This window comes from Lepisma saccharinum, chromosome 3 (assembly GCF_977018435.1).
Source record: "Lepisma saccharinum chromosome 3, izLepSacc3.1, whole genome shotgun sequence".
Lineage (NCBI taxonomy): Eukaryota > Metazoa > Arthropoda > Insecta > Zygentoma > Lepismatidae > Lepisma > Lepisma saccharinum.
In genome coordinates this window covers 117,014,599-117,036,215 of record NC_139231.1, presented here as the reverse complement: position 1 = coordinate 117,036,215, position 21,617 = coordinate 117,014,599, and the positions used below count along the sequence as shown (strand labels likewise).

Genomic DNA, 21,617 nt, shown 5'->3' with positions numbered 1-21,617 from the left:
AGAACAGATCGACAAATTAACAAACAGCAGATATGGTTTCCACAGGAAGGGAAGCACAGGTAGTGTCAATGGCATGTTTCATATCAACCAGCGACCATGGCTTTATGGAGTACACGTCGTTCTTCAGTTTCCAAGAGGTAGAAATCTGTGTTAAATTGGGAGATCTTGGTGGTTATTTGAAACTTCTTGAATTACTAAAAGAAAAAATTGCTCACCTCTGCCACTTTTGGTACACAAATGCCTACCGCCTGGTGGACTGTGATGGAACTAAAAACAACAGAATGCCTGCAAACACTCACACACACACACTCAATGTAGATATTGCAGCTTCAAATACAAAAAGCACAGTCAAATTATCTTTAATTGTTTCTCTGTTATCAACATTCAAAGAGTGTAAACATTCTTTTGGGATAATCTGTAGTGAGCGAGGCAGTAGGCATCATCGGTCGCGTTCGTGTAGTGGAGAATCTGATTCGTAACAGCGTGTGAAGGGTTTAAAAGGACTTTCTTTCATTGCAGTTTCATTTGCAAACCGGTTTTTATACTGTACCACATATAGGTCCTGAGTAATTAGCGTTTGAACATTTTAGGTTTTTACTTCACGTTATCATCCTCGTAAAATCCTCACAAATAGATGTCCAATCAAATATCGTGGAAAATAATCTTTCACCATGTTTTCCACATTCAAACACATTCTCAGTCACAGAATGTTTGTGATGAGTAGAGTATTCTTCAACGGCGTATTAAAAATCACTTTTCTCTCCGGGAGAAAGTCCTCTCATTCCTAGGTATGAGGATTCATTTCGCTTAAAGGCGCTCTGAGGCGGTGCCCCCTGCCCCGTTTGATTGCAAAATCGATTTAATATTGAAAGGGTTCCCACGTTTGAGGCCTTTGCCGATTGGGAGTCTTTGGCGATAACCTTCTGCCAGACACAGTCTCTACAAATCAATGGAATGTTCTTTAGACGAATGCAAGATGCTCTTCTGAAGGATCACTTACATAATTTTGTATTCACTGTTCCCTCTCTTCTCATTCTGTTCCTCACTTCCAATACTTCTCACTCTGTCTTCTATCTATTTAATAAAATTGCATGAATTGGAATTTTGTCTTCGTTCCTGTCATTATAATGAAACGACATAGAGAAGTGAATTGCAGATTTTCATCACAAATCTTCTTAACTCTCCTCATCTTCCTCTCTCTGTCTTTCTTCCTGTTTCTCTATCTCCCTTTTTCTTTGTCTCCCTTTCTGTCTCTATCTCTGTATCTATCTGTACATCCTTCACGTTCTTATCGTCTTTCTCTCTCTCTCTCTCTCTCTCTCTCTGTACACCCACTCCTTTCTACTCAGTGCACCAGATGAGTGAAGATCTCGTGCAACTGTTTATTTCTATTCTCCATTTTTCACACCAATAATACATGCTCAAATTTTGCATAATGTTTACAACCTCAATCATCAGAAATCTTTTAAAACTGAGAGAATATTAAAGTTAAGAAGTTGATGCTGTCGGATTTCCTTTTTTCTCTCTTCCTTTATCTCTTATTTTCCTTCTCTCCCTTACACTTTCTATCTTTCTGTTTCTTTCTCTTTTGCCAATATTTCACTTGATACTTCTATCTTTAATCGTTGTCCCTTTACCCTTCTTTCATTTATATCTATCTATCTCTTCCTCTGTCTTTAAAATCTGTTTCGCTCGAAATTCATTCTGCGAACCTGAAAACCTGCATGCTTGGACAAACTCTGAGAGGACACAATTGTGAATTTCTTTACAGAGGGGTTGGTGTTTGAAATAAGACTCCATCTGTTGAAAATGACAAATTAGCCCACGGCCAAAAGCTCACCCAGCCAGAGGATGCTCCACTTCACTATCCGTTCAACGAAGAGTGGCTTCTTTATCATCAAGTTAATTAAAAGAGAAGATAATCAACAGTTCGCCATGATTTGTTTTCACGAAAGAGACGGTGCCGCGTGGTCCACAAAAGTGGAGACCAAAAATTAACACTGAGTGCTTTCGTCTTTGAATTCTCCTCCAGTGATGAAATACCTTAAAATAACTGAAGGTAGGCTGGAATTTATTTAACATTGCTTTGTGAGGGATGTCATTGTGGATTCGTGTGGGAAGAATGGCATATAAATTGCATACAAATCATGGAGGAGGGAAGAATATGCATTTCACTATTATTAATATAAATATTAACTAGGATAAGCATGGAAATATAAAATATATTCATAATTGTGCAAATATCTTCCCCAGGAATTCACTGCGACATCTGTTGAATATTTATTATTCACCAATTGTTAATGCATTTTATACATTGTTGAATGAATGAATAGCTTCCCCGCTAGCGTAGTAGTAGCGTCGGTGCCTTGTAATCAAGGGTCCCTGGGTTCGATACCCGGTGGTGGCACATACTGGTTCGGATCCCACTTTAAGCTGAAGGTCCAGTCCCAATTAGCCTTAATATGCACAAAATGGACTAAAAACAACAAATTAATCATTGATTGAATGAATGATCTGCTTTATTTTACTGCGCCTTTCTCCCACTTTTGGCTAATCGTGAAGATGAGGATGAATGGTGATATGATGATGCAAGGACAATCTCAAACGCATAAGGACAGCACACAATACGAGCCCCGCGCATGATTATACTGGCCGTAAGTTCAGACGCCAAAACCTCGCTAGCCTGCAAAATGCCATGCAGGGTGTGCTACGTGGAAGGAGATTGACATGTGGGTGTGTTCTCGCAAAAGGGTCACTCCTAATACATATTTACATTTTCGTTTCACAATAAATGTACACGTTCTTTATAAAGTTAGTATTTAAATTAACCATTTTTATCAGTTTAAACTTTCAAAACAACTTATCAATTTGGATGGGTGGGAAGAATTAACGTGAGAATATCGAAACATGATTTGATGTACATTTTCTTTCTTAGGGACTTTCTCTATTACATTAGTTTTGCCACACTTTGCCTGGTGAATGTGTAGAGCAAAACCACGCATATCGGTAGAGACCTCCAGAGTGGTGCAGAAGACGATATAAGCATTGTACCCCTCGTTGGAAGCTGTGCGCCTCACACGAAACTCTATATTTGAAATCCTGACGTCGCCCATGTTGTAACAGTATGTTACAGTACCCTAGCTACGGTTCGGGGCGTACGTGATACGTATCCATAGTTCCGAAGGGCTACGGTATCGATTGAAGCCTCACTGAAGGCTATAGCTGGAAATGACGAGCACAGACATACACGCACGAATGCATGCACACACAAGGAGCTTCGAGCTGCAGGATGGTAGCCACTTGGAAAGCAATCGAGCATGCGAGTGGAGCTTAGCACGTTATATATAACGTCGGGAAGTGGCCATTGAAGGCAAGAGGAAGGCATTAACGGCCAATAACGCTTCCTCCTTCAATGGCTTCCAAGGGTTGTCCCTGGAGACAAGCCTTAGGGGAAAGCAGGTGTGAGAGAGGGATGGCGGGGGGCGAAAATGGACTATGCCAAGAAATCGCCTCCCGAATTTACGTCGAGAAGCCATTTTTCAATTTTTCAACCACCTGCTCCCGAGGAAGAGGAACAGGTATGGTGAAGTGGGTGGGTAGATAACAGGTAATTCAGTCTGGGATAGCGAATGTTGATCGGATGACAAGAATCACTTTACTACGGATAATTTCAGTTAGGTTCATGCATTCGAACTTTCAAAATGTTATTGTTGCTAGCAAGAGGTGTAGTATTATGTGAGAGAAATCTTTCTCTCGATACTTACAACTCCTCTGTGCCCTTTAATATTTATCTCCTTCTTTTCCCCCCCTCTCTCCACCAGTCTTAGATAATCCTTGGATCTCGCCAACATCGGCCATCAAAATCCTACCTAATTAAAATTCTCCATCCTCTAATCTTCACTCCCACTCTCTCAATATTCTCTGTCCCTACCTTTCATTTATGTCTTCCGCACTCTCCTTTTTGTCTCCTTTCCCCTCTTAGTTTTGTCTCCATTCCTCTTTTATTTTGTCTCCTTTTCTCTTCTTTCCTTTTTATCTCATATTTTCTTCGTCTCAGTTTCTTGCCTTGTCTCTTCTCCTCACCTCCCCTTTCTCGATTTTTCTCTTTTTAACTCTGGCTTCCCTGATGGCGTAGTAGTAACATCCTGACTTTGCAATGCAGGGGTCCAGGGTTCGACAACCGATGGAGGTACATAGTGGTTCGGATCTCACATTAAACTTTAGGTCCAATCCCAATTAGCCTATCAGTACATAAAGAGAACTAAAAAGAACTAGATACCTGGGCAGATCGGAAAGTAACGCACAATATTTTTTTTCTCCCCAGGTATTGCACCTGGAATGCTGAAATTGCACGATGAGAGAGATTGAAGTTTGCACCACAGAGGGTATTTTTTTTCCTGTGCAGCTCTAGCGAGAGAAGCCTGAATTACGAAAAAAAACATGGCGCGCATGTTACTGTCGTCCTCGTGTGAAGAGCAGCGAAGTGTGGTTCGATTTTTGTGGGCCAAAGGGCATACACAGAGTGAAATTCACAGGGGCATGCGTGGCGTGTATGGGGACGACTGTCTGGACCAAGCAGGCCTCTATGGAGTGGAAACATGCTGGTTCCCCAGTACGAAAAAATTCAAAGTGACTCAATCTTCTATAGGAAAGTGCTTGTGACAGTGTTCTGGGACACGTTTGGTGTGTTATTGGTGGACTTTGCTGAACACGGGACCACTGTGAATGGTGCAGCCTACATTAAAACTTTGGTTAAGTTGCGTCGTGCCCTTCGTGACAAACGCCGCAACATTCAATCTCATGGTGTCAAACTTCTTCATGGCAATGCCGCTCCCCATGTTGCTGCTCCTGTTCGTGAGAAACTCACCGAATTTGGGTGGGAGGTGCTCCAGCATCCACCACACAGTCTGGACCTGGCACCGTTGGACTTTCATCTGTTTGGTCCCATGAAAAAATTCCTGGCCGGCCAACACTTTGCGACAGATGCGGAAGTGAAATCAGCAGTCCGCAGATGGCTATACTACAACCAAACGGACTTCTACGAATAGGGCATATTGAAACTGGTACCACGATGGGAGAAATGTGTTGAGAAACTTGGTGACTATGTAGAAACGTAGGTCAAAGATGTCAGTTCATTTGTGATTTGTTTGGTTTTTGTTACATATTAAACTTTTTGCGAAAAAAATTATTGTGCGTTACTTTCCGATCTGCCCACGTAACTTCCTTCGTCTCTTACACTCCAGCATTTCTTTAGCCTCGTCCTCCTCCAAAATAGCCTCCTATTTTCCAGTTTTCCTTCTTTAATCTCAAATCTTTACCATCATTCATCTATCATTGTCATATTACTTCCTTTTTTACGGTTTTTCTACTTTGCTTTCTTATTTGAAACCACGAATGAAAGAACGATTCGTCACAGCTTTTTTTAAATCTCATCGTTTCATAGTCACTCTTTCTGCCTGTTAAGTTTGTTCAAATACCACAGTAAGGTCCATTATAGCTTATGAAAGCAATTAAAATGTGAAACGTATTATTGCGGTCTTCGAGAAGTCTAATGAGACGATTCGCAAATAACTTTTCAACACGAAACCTCTTCACGTTCAAAAGATTTCCCGATGCTTTAGTTGCCCACGTCAGCTTTCTCTTCCCAAAGATACATTTAGCAATCTCCATTCCCTCACCTGCCTCTGACACCTGTGGCTGCCCGATTGAGCTGTTCTCCTAAACGTCAGAGAGGAAGGGAAAGAGAGAGAGAGAGAGAACACAACCCATTGAAAACGAAACCAGCTCTGTTTTTTTTTTTTTCATGTCCACGACATGCGGTCGCATCTGTCGCTTCTACTCGTCACTCACCGGAGGATATTGATTTATCTGAAATTGGAAAAAAGCGAGATGACAAAGGGAGGCGCCAACAAAAACACAGGACGCTTTCACTCTCCTAGTACTTTTCATGTCTTTTTCTTGTTTGGCTAGACTTCTGTCATTGAATATTGAAATCTTTGCTAAGAGAGGACCGTAATGCCTTGTTCACAAACTTGATGACTGAGTAACTTCTTTCAGTTCTAGAAAGAGCTGAATCACTTTATCGTTCTCTTGAAATTAATCTTGACAACACTTTATTGAATTCTTGAAATAAATCCGATGGCCCCTTACACGCTTGGATTTGTCAAGAACACCTTCACAGTCATGGTGTTTTCCGATAACAACTTCATCGTCTTGTAGTTTGCCGAGGACAACTTCACCGTCTTCTGGTTTGCCGAGGACAACTTCACCGTCTTCTGGTTTGCTGAGGACAACTTCACCGTCTTCTAATTTGCCGTGGACAACTTCGCCGCCTTGCAGTTTGCCGAGGACAACTTCGCCGCCTTGCAGTTTGCCGAGGACATCTTCGCCGCCTTGCAGTTTTCCGGGGACAACTTCGCCGCCTTCCAGTTTGCCGGGGACAACTTCGCCGCCTTGCAGTTTGCCGAGGACAACTTCGCCGCCTTGCAGTTTGCCGAGGACATCTTCGCCGCCTTGCAGTTTTCCGGGGACAACTTCGCCGCCTTCCAGTTTGCCGGGGACAACTTCGCCGCCTTGCAGTTTGCCGGGGACAACTTCGCCGCCTTGAAGTTTGCCGGGGACAACTTCGCCGCTTTGCAGTTTTCCGGGGACAACTTCGCCGCTTTGCAGTTTTCCGGGGACAACTTCGCCGCCTTGCAGTTTGCCGGGGACAACTTCGCCGCCTTGCAGTTTGCCGGGGACAACTTCGCCGCCTTGCAGTTTGCCGGGGACAACTTCGCCGCCTTGCAGTTTTCCGGGTACAACTTCGCCGCCTTGCAGTTTGCCGGGGACAACTTCGCCGCCTTGCAGTTTGCCGGGGACAACTTCGCCGCCTTGCAGTTTGCCGGGGACAACTTCGCCGCTTTGCAGTTTTCCGGGGACAACTTCGCCGCCTTGCAGTTTGCCGGGGACAACTTCGCCGCCTTGCAGTTTGCCGGGGACAACTTCGCCGCCTTGCAGTTTGCCCGGGACAACTTCGCCAGCTTGCAGTTTGCCGGGGACAACTTCGCCACCTTGCAGTTTGCCGGGGACAACTTCGCCGCCTTGCAGTTTGCCGGGGACAACTTCGCCGCCTTGCAGTTTGCCGGGAACAACTTCGCCGCCTTGCAGTTTGCCGGGAACAACTTCACGGTTTTGAATATTGAGATGTTGAAGGTTTAAACAATACCCAATAACTCTTTATTGGACGATAATTAGAGGGAATAATTAAAAGACCCGCCAGTTTCGAAACAATATACCGCGAAAAGTTGCTTTCAGTATTCCTAAACCCCTCCTGAGTACGAAATAGCAAGATTCTATTACCTGACGAAATGGTTTCGTCTGATATCATTTTAAGGTCTTATATAACAAAGATATCGTCGTTCCGTTTCAACATTTCTACAATTCTCCATCTAGAGATTTGGAAGTAGATCCTGTGGGATGCTGAGGGGAGAAGGAACATTAGCAACTATCTCTGTGGTCTTGTACGTTTAACAGGGAATCGGTCCCAAAGGGCTTGTATCCGGCGTAGCAACTACTTTCGTCCAGTTTACGGTTGGGAAAATCAGCTGCAGAAAACCCAACTTTCCTCCGATCTCACTTTGCGCCTAACAGAGATAAAATTGCTCCGTTTCTGGGAGAAACAGTATAGCAACGTGGATATGCGTAGCTATGACGCATGCAGATACATCATCCGCCCGAAGGTTATGAAAGAAATTCGCACGTTAGCATTTTTTGACTAGGGCAGAGAAGTAAAAAAAAAAATACACACAAAGCTTGGGTGCAATTACTACGCGAAGCTAATTTGTCAAAATGTCACTCTTACGAATGCATGCCCTTATATCTTCTAGCGGAGCACACGGGCATTGCAAGTTATTTTCCTTCTCTTAACTTCCTGGAAGTTGCAACCAACACTGCAGGCAAACGAGGTATTGTCGAGTAGTGTTCCTCCATTTCCCCCCTAGACGAAAGTAGGCTCATCAATAGGCTTAAACATCCTTACTCTGTTTGGATGCGTATTAGAGTACTGAATGGACCACTTTCGCTCGCTCGTACTCTTTCGAACCTCCTACCTCCAAGCTTATACAATTGAATATAATTTTAATATGACAATAATCGTTGACACATGTATATGTGAAATTTCCGCCTTGGTAGTTTCAGCCCACAATCATCTATTTCATTTCCATGGTAACGTAGACTAAACTTCATTTCAACATGGAGACTATGACTATGTTCTCTTAAGTTTAAATTCCACTGCGTCTTTACTTTACGATCCATATTTGAGGGCCCACAACCACAGGCAAATTACGGTTACACGTGTACAGTCATGGACACTGCCGGCTTGTAACGATTCCATTGAAAGTCAATGTATTCATTACAAGCCGGCAGTGTCCGTGACTGTACTACCAGGCTTCGAGTGTAGGCTAGATTTGCTTGAGCTAAGATTCTCTCAATTCTGTACGCTATCTTGCGTCGCCTGTGGGAACTATAATGCGCTGTAGCACTCTAATGTCTATATATTGGATGAAGGAGGTGTCAATCTCGCATTGTGGAAGTCGCAGGTTCAAATATCACGGTAGGTTGTCCTGACCGAGGTTTCCCACTTTCTCCCAGTTGCTCTAGCCGAATTCTGTAACCCGTAACAAACAAACACCTGTTTAGAAATTTCTGTTGGTTTTGACAAATGAGTTCCGAAAGGTGATATCTGTACAATGATACCACTTCTTCTTTCCCTTGTATCTTCATCGCAACTCGCTCCTTGTTTACTAATTATTACAGGGTGTTCGAAAAGCCCCGCACGATAAGTCAAATCATAGTATTTGTTACACACAGGTCTGTTGGCGGCATTTGAGGCATCCGTCCTATACATGTATATTTTTGTATGTACATTGGTTAATCGCGACGATGAGGATGAGCTGAAATGATGAAATTTATGAAGGGACTCTCACAAAGAACACCCATGGCTAGCCGGGACTTGAACCTGGGAACTTCGGTGCCGACATCGAAAATAGATCACTTAACACAGCCACAAAGACCTTAAGAAGGCATACGTAAAGACACATTTGTTTATACGTTATTGGTCATGAATTGCAGCAGGTTATCGGCATCAGAGCCGCAAATGTGTGTTCTATAATTTCTCCACACACACTAGAAATATTACGCTCAAAGTAATTGAAATTCCATCCAATTTTACACAAATTTTGGACTACAATGCTGATAACGTGTTATGATCAAAGACCTACCACTGATGACATTGCGCCAAAACAAATATTCTGTGCAGGCCTTGATTAAAGGTGATCCCAGTGTGCATAATTTCCAAATAAATTAATCCTGTTCGAGGGAGATTTTGGCAAGCGAAAGATTGAATTACATTAATAATCGACTACAAATAATGACGACAATACAAGTAACTGGAAGATAAGTTAAATATATTAGTTCAATTTGTGAATATTCTGAGTTTCTTACATTTGCCTATTGTTATTAATTTTTGAAAATCTTGAAGTAATTTTATATTAATCTTCCATCACTTTTCCTTTCCCCCGCTTATAATGTACTTAATCTCTTCTTTCTTAATTTGAATAACTCTTTTCTTCTCCTTCTGGTAACTTTCTGTCCTTCCTTCACGATTTTCTAAGTTCCATGTATCCATTATTCTCCTATTTAGTCTTTTCTCTCCATTTCCGTAGCTTCTTAATTGAAAGTGCCAGCAAGATTGAACACTCGGCTGTTATTGTTTCAGCCTAGAAGCACTGCACGGCCATTTAGGTTTTCCTTATCTCAAAAACGGGCTTCAAAATAACGGATTATTTCTCCCACTTTAGAAGATATTCTTTGGAGAGCTTCTCCGCCTCCAGAGGGATCTTAATGGAAAGGAAGTCGAGCTTCACAAGAGCTACGAAAGATAACACCGCGAAAGAATCCATTAGCTCCTGAAAAGGAGTACAATGCGACCCAATCCGTATGCATTGCGGACAAGTCATTTGCGATTCAAAGTGAGAATATGCGAGGCTTTTGTTTTTTTTTTCGAGGAATTCTGAAAGATACGCTTGTTTTTGAAGAAAGTCAAGCGTCATTCACTAATTTCTCGGCGAGAAAAATGATGCAGAATCATATTACTTGTGTACTAAAAATGGAGATTGTGGTTAAGGTAGATTATTATTTACACAGTTTTATTTTTTAACCATATCTTAATGCAATGTGCGTTTGATTATCATAGATCTCGCATCGCGTCTTCCAGTGATGGGGGGGGGGGGGGGGGGGCATGAAGCATTTGAACAGTTAGAAATCACTGATATAGGCTTTACTGGGAGTTATTACGTCATGGCAGATTGTACCTCGATTAACTGCTCCGCTAATACGGTTATGGATCATTCATACTACCAGCGACATTGAGATTAGTCTCATTGCCAGTACACTCGTTAGAATGTATCAATTCCAAATATATATATATTCCGAAATATAACATTCTGCTGAGTATAGAAAATCTTGGGAAGAATTTCATCGCACATATACAGATCAATTTAAAATTGAAAGTGAAGTAGGCGCAGCTCTTTGTGATATTCCAAATAAAATATAAAAAATATAAAAAAATGTTTTAGTTACTAGCAAACGTTTCCACAGAGGAAATACATGCGGTGTATCAAGCGTTGGTGTATATTGTATATTGGTATAGTTCCTGAATAGAAGTTCTTAATAATCGTTGATTCTCAAAGTGTTATATGCAATACAATCTAATAATTATAACTTATTTAAAATATTATGACGAACTGTCATTTGCGCCAACAGGTAATAAAGTTGTTTGTCGTTAGTTGGTGCGACTTATGCACAATCACGGACACTTCTGGTTTGTAAGGATACAATTGACTTTCAATAGATTTGTTACAACTCGGGAGTGTCCGTGACTGTACAATTAAATTTCGATGCACAATGCCTTTTTACGAAATTTGAGAAAATTCTCGATAGATGGCTCTTGTGTATCTGACCTCGCCTCCAGGAAGTCCATTCATAACTTTACCAATTGTATAATTTCTCGCTTAAGCTCAACAAAGTGGTTCATCGCTACATCCAGACACACATAGTTGAGTTATGAAAATAGCAAAAATAGGCTTCTGAATTACATCATGTTTGGCGAGGAATATGCCTCCAATAATGATCGTGAGCTGGCGAGATTGTCATAACGGACACGCGGGAAGACATTCAGAACAGTAATTCCGCAACGTTTATTGAATAAAACAATGTGTGTGTTTAAATTTTACAACAATCAATTTATCTATTATATTTATATTTATCATATTCTGTCCTTAACACTCGCAGCGATAGTCTTTGTAAAGAACTGACTGAGTGAGGGGGGGGGGGTTGTGTGCGTGTTGGGAACAGCGAGGCGTCTGTACGTGTTGGAAGAGAAGGGGGGGGGGGAATGTTCTGAAAGAATGGCTGCAATTGTGCAGAAGTGTTTTGTGTGAGGTGTGAAAAAAAGTGGTTACTAAGCAAGCAGACGTGGTAGTCTGGGTAGAACACTTGCTTCAGCCGGACACTGATCATTTGGAGATGTTTAACTCGGAAATATCCATTGAAGTAGGATCGAAGAGAGACAATTACAATGGGAAGGCTTGCGGGTGTGCATTGTTGATTCCGGAATCGCCGCGTTAAGGTAAGACAGTGTCTTTAATTTACCACGTGCCACGTTGCACGAAATCTCTTAAGAATATTCCTAGTTGGCACCAGTTCATTGCAGATTTAGTGCATCAATTTTAAAAGTGAGAACAATTTAGAATTAGTTGCTTGGAACATGTAATGCACGATAGCGTTGGTAGCCGCCATGTTGGCGATTCAAGTTCCGTTTCGTAAATAAGGCAAGCGAGAGCTTTATACACAATATCAAGTAGTTGTTGCACTGCGGAAGCATTGTAAACTCTTTCGTAGGCCTTTACAACGCTCGTGTTTACAATATCTTGGATAAATCGCTGTGTTTGGGAAAGAAAGAAAATTGTAATTTCAAAGAAAAGAAGTACACGTCGTTGCGTCGCGCGTTTACAAGGGAAAAAACACGAGGAAACATCATTCTTTCAACAAAGACTGTAATAACTTCACATATTTCGTATTTGTTTTTTTGGTGAATATTGAGGTTATGAAAATACTAATATCAAGAAGTAATTTAATATAGATTTGGTGTAGCTACTGGCGATCACTGGCGTACGCAGAGGGGGTTGTAGGAGCTACAGCCCCTCCGAAAGTTTCAGAAAATCAACATTTCAAATTAAAACGGTAACAATTCTGGCAAAACCAGTGATAAGTGCGAAATTCCTTAAAATTATCTTCGATTATACGTGCCTCCTTCACCACTTGCCTTGAGTAGCGATTGTGCATGTCGGTCCTTTGTGCACGGACGCTTGCCATCTCTTGGGGTGGGGGTGGGAAGGGTGTACGTATTTGTAGACACTGCTAGGATATCTCCGAATCATGCTACAGTGTAGGAACATTTTTCCAGCTCGCATTGTTGTCTAGGGTTACTACCGTAGGAGTTGGAGTCCTGTCCAATCCTGGTCATGTTCCACATTTGATTTCACGCCATTGTCAATTGGAGCTACGTAGAGACCCCGGATTTGCTGTATTATTGTTGTTATGATAAGACCTTTCAAACGACATATTCTTCGAACCCCCCCCCCCTTGCTATTTGAAAAAATTGAGTCGACCCCAGCCTACCCCCTTGTGAGGGGCCCGGGTAGGGAATGGTTGGCCTCAAAACATTTCCCCCTGAACATCATGGAATACGTGTTTCGCCATTTCTTCCTATTTACAGCCGTTCTCGCAATACCCAGGGTGGGGTGAGACTTTATGGACACCCTGTATATCTGGCCATGGGGTCTTTGACGTGTGAAACTTGAGGCCCGTGCCATTATTGTTGACACAATAGAACTCTGTATTGTCTGAAGAATGATATAGTGGCACGAAACTAAACGAAGCAATTAAACCATTTAAGCCACGTTTTTCCTTTTCTCGTACGTTTCTCCCAGGTGGAAATGCTCACGTAGGGAAAATGAAATTATGCAAAAGGATGATTTACAATGGACCACTTGCAAATTTACGACTTTCCAAATGCATCTGCAGAAAGGGCGGGAGTAAATTGCCACGTTAAATCTGGTCAGATAATTGGACGATGGCCGCTAGCGCCGGACTCATGGGTGTCCGGTGGCGATTCGAAGGACGCAACGTGACCATTACTCTCCCGTCCGGCTTAAATGCGGACGCGAGAACAGTCTGTGCGGTTCCTGTATAACATCTGGGAGTTGCGCCAAGTCGCTTCTGGGCAATCAATTTGGTCGTCAGCTCTCGGTTGTAAAGGCAAGTGGCTTATTGTAAACGACAGGTAAAAGGCTCTCTTAAACTTTATATCAGATTCATGGGATTGTTGTGGAAACCGACCTGCGTTCTTGCCAGAATTTTTAAATGGATATCCTTACTTGTTTTGCCACCCCAAGAGTCTACTGCGACACATCCGGGCTCTGTGACTTGTAAGGTAAAAGGTAAAGTTCCCCACGCGCATAGCACCGTGCCATGAAGACACATTTTAGAGGACAGTGGGGGTAGGGCCCCACATATTCTCGATCTAGGACATTTTAGAGGTGATGTGATCAGAACCACGCTCCGGCAACCTTTACCCTCAGGTACCAATTGATTTTGTGTCTGGATGAGCCCCCGAGTCGCTTTATGCAGGGACAAGGCAAGAAAAATTCCAACCTTAAATCACTCACCCGGGGATCATACCTGGGTCTTCCTACTAGACTAGACCACCGAGCGACCATTCACGTTGTTCCTCCTCCCTTGAAAAAGATGTCAGACAGAAAATACTCTAAATGTAAACACGTCTCCTTTCTTCTTTGAAAGACCAATCACGAGAGAGAGAGAGAGAGAGAGAGAGAGAGAGAGAGAGAGAGAGAGAGAGAGAGAGAGAGAGAGAGAGAGAGAGAGAGAGAGAGAGAGAGAGAGAGCAATCCCTTTGAACAGTGGCGGCAATTGGGTGGTGGCGGGTACACTACTTTTTGCTCCGCACTATGAGCTCTTAATGCTAAGCCTTGTGTACAGGAGAGAGTAAACTCTTCTTGCCCCCGAGTTTTGGCACCCAATCACCACTACTAACTTTGAATTTTGAGAACGAGTGTGTGTGTATCTACCTATAACCCCACAGAAGCTGAAAGATCCTTCCTCTACTCAGGCCTGCGCAACTGGTCTTAAGTTTTTTTCCCTCGTGTCTCAATGCTGTACTATACACGTCTATAAATCCTGTTGTAGCCCGACAGACATTCCACCATATAAACATTAGTGTTGCCCACGAGACGAGACGAGACTTTGGTTTGTCTCGTCTCGTGGAAATGCTCTCTCGTCTCGAAAATATTCGTTTGTCCCGTCTCGTGTCTCGTCTCGAAGGGTTCTGTCTCGTCTTGTTTTGTCTCGCCTCGCCTCGTCTCGTAAAGGTAATGCAGGATATTATACCAACAAAAGTTATAACTGGGAGACATCACAAAATATTATTCTCGAAAATGGGTTAAACCTGTAATCACTTTGCTCACTGTAGTTATAGTGAGAATAAATATCATTCCTTAATCATAATAACATGAGTATATCAAATAAAGTTTGTAGATTATCAATAGCTAGATAATGTATAAAATCTGCCTTGCTTTTCTAGCTCCCATCCACTCTTTATCCATCGTACACGCAGGGAGCTTTCAGACAGAAGGAACACGCGTCAGGCGACAAGCCACACGGGGGTTTACACTGAAGTGACAAGCGACAGGATCCCCTTCCGTTCCGTCTATGATAAAAGTATTCACCGCACGGGCAGTACCAACAAATCGAGGCGATTCTAAGCTCGATATTAAGAAAACTACCCAATTTGAGTAAAAACGGAAGCGACAAGAGACACTTGATGCTTCGATTCGGAAGGGTACGTTTACTGAGGGTTCGTATCCAAGCTAAACGTTTCTTGCTTGTCGCTTCTCTCCTGTGGCTTGTTTAATATGACAAGCGACACGGAAGTATCACACTGAAGCAACGAACGACAGGGACACTGAGTTCATAAGCAAGCATTCATCACGCATGCGCGGATAACAACCCTCGCGACTATATACACGGTATCCAGAAAACGGCCTAAGCAGAACAACAAGCAAGCGACAAGCGAGACGTGGAGCTTCGGTTCGAAGAGTTTCCTGTGAGGAAGATTTCTTCACACCAAAGTTACAAGCTACACGCTCCTTTAGGGAGATTTCAGAACGAAGGGAAACGCGACACATGTTGCTTTGGAACGAGCCAACCAACATCAACGTTTCACAGCTTAGGAGCATGGTAGGCCGCACAAACCTGCGTTCGATTGGTGAAATCCTGAAGCGACACGTGTTACGGGTCGTGTGTCGCTTCGATGTAAAATCTCCCTTAGTCTATAAGCAAGCTTTCACTGTGAATTCACTAACAACAGACAGAGGGGACACAATGCACGCTATTAAAAAACGGCCCAGTCCGAACGACACGGAAGGTTGCATTTATTACTGTGGGTTCATTTCCAAGCGATACTTGTTGCTGTCGCATGTCTCTTATTACTCCTATGACTTCAGGCAATTTTATGTTCGTTACGTCAAAGCAGAGTATCTAATTGAACTAGCTTTTACTAGGTTTTTAGAGCCGCGGTGGTGTAGTCGTTAGGACGTCTGACTGCCAGGCGGGAGACCCGGGTTCGATTCCCGGAGTGGGTGAATAAAGGTCGGAATTATTCCGCATTGTCCCCGCATAAAGCAGCTCCGGGGCTCAACAGCCTCATATCAATGGGTGCATGGGGGCAATCCTGGAGGGCAAAAGCGGCCGGAGTGTAATGCTGATCACTTCGCCTCCAAAATGACCTTTCCCCCACATCTCGTAAATGTGCCTTCATGGCACTACGTTATATGCACTTGGAACTTTACCTTTACCTAGGTTTTTGGTGCGAAACCTTTGGAGTTTGCAACCAGCACCCGAAGCTGCTGTGATTTGAGAAGAGGGTCGCAAATGAAAGAAGGGTCTGTTTGGGCGAGAAATTTTATGACGATTGTCGCCAGTATGGCTGGAACAGGGCCATAGTAAACAATGGCAGTGACTACCTCCAGTTCGTTTTGCGCAAGAATGAATGGAAGAGACCTCTTGGGGTAGCAGATAGTTGCCAGATTTAAGGTATTCTGAGGAAATTTCAGTAGGAAGATACAGGGATTTTGCAAGTTAAGATAGTTGGGACGCGAGGCTAAAGTCTGGGCAAATTCGTTACAGATTTTTCGAGGGGAGAATCTTGCAGATCTTTATAATAGAAGCTGTTTTGTGTTTCCAAAGAAAATGCTTTATTCCGAATAAATAAATATTTGCAATTGATTAGTTGTTTTGTTTATATTTTTTCGAGACTTTCGAGACGAGACGAGACTTTTCAGGAGCCGTCTCGTCCAGTCTCGTGTCTCGTCCCGTCTCGAATTTTAGAAAGGCTGTTCCGTCTCGTCGAGACGGGACATGTCTCGTCTCGTGGGCAACACTAATAAACATGTATGCCTGTATATCTGTGTTTAATATTCCAAACTGTTACCGCCTCCCCGACGGCGCAGTGGTGGTAATGTCATCTCCCTGTAATCAAGGGGTCCCGGTTCAAGACCCGGCAGAGGGACTTAATAATTCGCAACTCACTTCAAACTGCAGGACTAGTCCCGATTAGTCTTTCTGTGCATGAAATGGACTTTACTAAAAAAAAAGTAGTGCCAAGCGGTTACCGTTGCCATATTTACTTCTAGTTCTAGCCACAGCTAGAGAGACGTGACGACATAAATGAGCCTGCACTCATTAATAGGTGGGTTTCATGTGACGTCAGAATTCGCATCGCCGCCATGTTTGCGGCCGAGTTGTTTGTCGTCTGCAAGGAAATACCCACCACGTAGGAGAATGGAATCCATTCTCTTTGCACGTAGCTTTCGTTACACCTGCGCCAACTGTACGTTTCTTGTTAGTACTGTGTAACATTTCGGTAACATTGCATACAATTATTGACAATGTTGTGCCATCTGGAAATGGCGGTAATTTTTGGTGTTCAAGCTCTTTGCTCAGTCGACACAAAAAGATATGAAGAAAAGGCGAAGTTTTGCGGTGTAGATCCATATGAACTTGACGATAACGAAATGGAAAGGGGCCTAAACCTTTGGCCAACTCTAGTTCACGTGTGTTTAATTACTTGACTCACCTACCTGAAATCAATTCGTTTTCGTATTTATTAGTGGTTCTGATTCTGCTTGAAATATTTACATCCAGTACAGATTTACTAATATTTTCAAGGCTCTGACATTATCTTCTCTCTTTCCCTTTAAGGTTTGTTCAAGCGCTGTAACTTAAAATGTTGAGTTGCTCAAAAACAGTAATTTCACTCCTTGCTTTAACAATTTTGAATATGCTGGCCTCCGTGGCGGAGTGCTTAACACAGCGCGCTACGATACCAGGGGTCCCGGGTTCGAATCCCGGCCTGGGCATGAGTTTTCTTTGTGGGTTTCCCTTAATCAATATCATCACTCAGCCTTGTTTTCACGATTAGCCAAAACTGGCAGAAAAACGAAGTAAAATACTTTGATGTATCATTAATATGTTTTAATCAAGCAGTACGCCTACTACCGGCATCTTTTCTCATGGACCGGCTAAAAATTAATAACAGTTGGTGTTAAATAACGAAATATAAATAATCAAGTACAAACGTAAAGTTATCAATATGGATTTAACGTTGAATGTTATCATTTTTATCGTCAAATTTATTGGAAGTATCAGCACCTTTCTACCAAACAAAACAAACAAACACACTACATGCAAGTATGATTAAACACACCAGCTTGATCGATTTGTACTAAAAGTCACAGAGAAAGGTGATATATGAACTTTACCTGAGAGGAAAGGTTCATTCCACAGTCTGTAATGTTTGCTTTGTTCATTAATGTTGGCACAATTTATTCTCGCCAATCTTCTGATCAACAATTATCGAGTTCCATGACGTGAAGCGCACCTTCTGTTCTTTCTCGGAAAATTGGAGGATAAATGTGAGTTTCTGTTAAACAACCGAATACTGCTCAATGTACCATCGTAAACAAGGTTAAAATCTCCCGCCCGCCCGCTTAAATTCCGTATGCTTACAAGAACCGGCCTCAATCATGGCTGCTCGATCCCACAATGCAACAGTTTGTGACGTAGGTGAAACACACCTATAAAGGCATTTTCGTCCTCCATTTTTAAAAATGAACAGATGCAGACAGTTACATTTTAACGGGATACTATTGTAAACGTTACGGTAACCTGTAGCAGTACGAACTTTTATTGCCCCTCCGTTCTCAAAGGACAGTTGTACTTTTGTGTTGAGAATAAGTGTAATTTCTTAACAGAAGTGTGAAAGTACGACGATGAAAGAAAAACATTAATATTTTCTAAAATAAAGTCGTATGCCTTCTCGAAAGATACTGGGGGCCTCCCCGATGGCGCAGTGTTAGCGTCCTCGCCTTGTAATCAAGGGATCCCTGGTTCGATACCCGGTGGAGACACGGATCCCACTTTAAATTGTAGGTCCAGTCCCGATTAGCCTTTCTGTGCATAAAGTGGACTTAAAATAACAATTCGATCGATCGATTCGAAAGATACTGGTTAAAATCCGAGAAATTTTACTTGAAGGAAGAGAATGTCCATCCATTTCGATAGGTAATGTAATGCTATCCTTGTGCATGAAATGAAGGCATGTGGGGTGATGTGGAACTATAAAGCTCCACATACTCTTGATCTCGGCCATAGTTGGGATGGTGTGATCAGCATCACTCCCGACCGCCTTTACTCCCCGTGAGTTGCCCCTTAAGTACTCATTTATACGAGACTGGGTGGGCCTCAGAGCCGCGCAGAAACCTGGAAATGACTTGAAAAATCCTGGTCCAGATCCCCTGTCCCGGGATTCGAATTCGGTTCTTCAGCGTGGTCTCCAGATGCTCTACCAACCGAGATGCAAGCATTGTGCTGCACAGTTTTCCAACTTGCCGACATTCTTTCCACAATTTCAAAAGCAGTTAACAATGCTGTAGCTTTCTTTTCTCCTCCTCTGTCAACCGATACTCATTCTTGTCAAAGGCTAATTAGCTTAGTTAAAAGGCGGCAGCACCTACGTGGCATTTCTAATAACGAATCCAATTATGAACTTCTGTTCCTCTGTTGCGTCAGCTTCTAAGAACGCGGAAAATGTTAAAAGCTTCGGGTTTACCTGGAATATTGAACAAGGATCAGGCTACTCCTTTTTGGGATAAAGTCTCAGGAGGCGAATACAAAGTGACGATCAGTGGCGTGCGCGGAAATTTCATATGGGTTGTTACGCATCATACATTTTATTTTTAATAACTGAATCATTAAATGACATTAATAGGGTCAAGTTTGCAATATGCGTTATTTTTTTTCTAAATTATGGCTCTTACAAACATTGTTCCGCACCGTGGCCATGCGGTTCAAGGCATCATGATGCTTTGGGTTCCGGCTACGGGGCGCGTGCAGGTTCAAGTCGCCGGGGTGAAGGATAAACAACTTTTCCCCTGAGTTTCGGCCTGTGTATGGGACCGGTGGCCATCCACGGTCATGGAAATTAAAACGACGGGGGGATCGTCGTGCTGACCACACGTCGTCCCGCAACTGGTTGGATGATCTCCCACCTCAGAAGGTGGGAGTGAGGCCGGCAGTCGGTAGGTAGGCAACGGGTTATTACAAACATTCAAACATTTTCTGATGTGTTTAAATGCATGTTACGAATGGACATATCAGAATTCTACATATACTTGAAAAACAGCTGTCATTTTCACGGTACTTGGATGGCATCGGACTGACACAACCAACTGCATAAGAAATTTGTCATCTTTTTAAGAGTGTAATATTGTTTATTAATATCGATAAAATTAGACTAAATATGTTGAGGGCAACTACTCCCCCCCCTTCCCCGTGCGCACGCTTAAGCATAGGAGGTGTGAAGATAGGGCACCACACATTCTTTATCTCGTCCATAACGGAGGTGATGCGATCAGCTCCACAGACCTGCTGCCTTTATGCCCACAGAGTTGTCTCTAGCTATCCATAGGTTGTGGAGGCTAGGTGGGCCCTAAAGCCCGCGGGAATCGAACCCAAGTCTTCCGCAGTCAATAAATTAATCCACGGTGGTGACCAACTCCAGCTATTCCCCAGGGCATCATAATTTATTCACTTTATCTTTTCTACTGATTCTAGTGATCCCATAGAAACGTTATAGGGGTTATTTTCTTCTATTTTGGCTGTCAAACATACATTTTGCCATATTTTCACGAATTCGATATTTTTTTTAATAGAAAACCAGGCTAGACCCCTGATAACTCCTTTAGAAATCCACTGGATAAAAGATGGAGGTAAGAAAAGCTTATCTTTCACACTTCTCTAGCTGTTAACTATATCAAAATATAAAATATTTTATCTTCGTGACTGTAGTTGCATGTTATTATTTCATGTTCCTTTTTCTTCCTCCCTCAGTTATTGCGACGATCAATGGTGAATTGATTAAATATACGAAAAGCAAGTACAGATCATATATGAAACCATGTATACTTCTGTACAGATAAAGTGGCACCTTGGCACGCTTGCTAACTAAAGAGTGTGACATTTTACGTGAATTGAAGCTTATAATGTACGTGTACACGAAATGTATTTATATTGTTCTTATTCGATTCAAACTACATACACGCTTCAAATTAACGACTGATAAAATTTAAGGTTAACTATGGACAAGGTCAATCCTTCTTTACTACACATATTTTCTTATTATTAGCTTTAAGAGCTTGAATGTTTCATAGCATAGTCACACAGATCTGCTTTACAATGCTTGAGAAACTAATTTGTGTGATGAACAAATAATCTTGTTTCAGATTTAAGAATCAGTTTTTAGTTTGTTTAATTTTAAAGTGATACTATAAAATAATAGTAATGTGACAAGACCGACATCTACACGCTAATTTTGCATTATGCTTGCATTGCACAAAGTAAATCTTAAACGTTTTAGGAAAAAAAACCGCTCTCCACTGTGACAGCGAAGAAGGGTAAAATTGATTTACAGAGGGGAACTGGCAGAAAGCATGCAATAACTTGCTACATTGTTTACATTCCAGCGGTCAAACAAATATGGACATTGACTGCCCCTTGCACGTTATGCATCCCGCAGAAATATCACAGAATTGACAAGGATTGAAGGAGCGATTCTCTGCACACTTACCGATCTCCTCTGTCAGACGCGGGCTGAAAAAGAAAGCACACACAAACTATCACATTTCCTCAAGCTAAAGCCGAGATCTTTACACCACACGATCACAGGGGCTACTCCTGGCGAACTCCACCGACCACTTCTAGATGGCGGTAGGGTCGTGTATCGATCGATTTGAACTGCGCGCGCAACTGTCTGGCGTCCCATCGCTAGAAGACTACGAAAAGGGCATATAAACAGTGCTTTTTTCTTTCTTCTGAGTAACTAAAAAGTTCAAGTAGAATCTCCAACAAAAGTGTCGACGCTAGAATTTTTTTCTAGGGGG

The 21,617-nt window shown here is 42.5% G+C and overlaps 1 protein-coding gene across 2 annotated transcripts in view; it reads right to left on the bottom strand.

Annotated features, from left to right (window-relative positions):
* LOC145985345 (synaptotagmin-12-like) overlaps positions 1 to 21,387 on the bottom strand; it is a 210,888-nt gene extending 189,501 nt beyond the window's left edge. For both annotated transcript variants that reach the window (XM_083119246.1, XM_083119247.1), the window contains exon 1: positions 21,305 to 21,387. The gene's annotated coding sequence lies outside the window, so the exon portion shown is untranslated. The remainder of the gene's footprint in view (positions 1 to 21,304) is intronic.
* Positions 21,388 to 21,617: the final 230 nt, after the last annotated feature.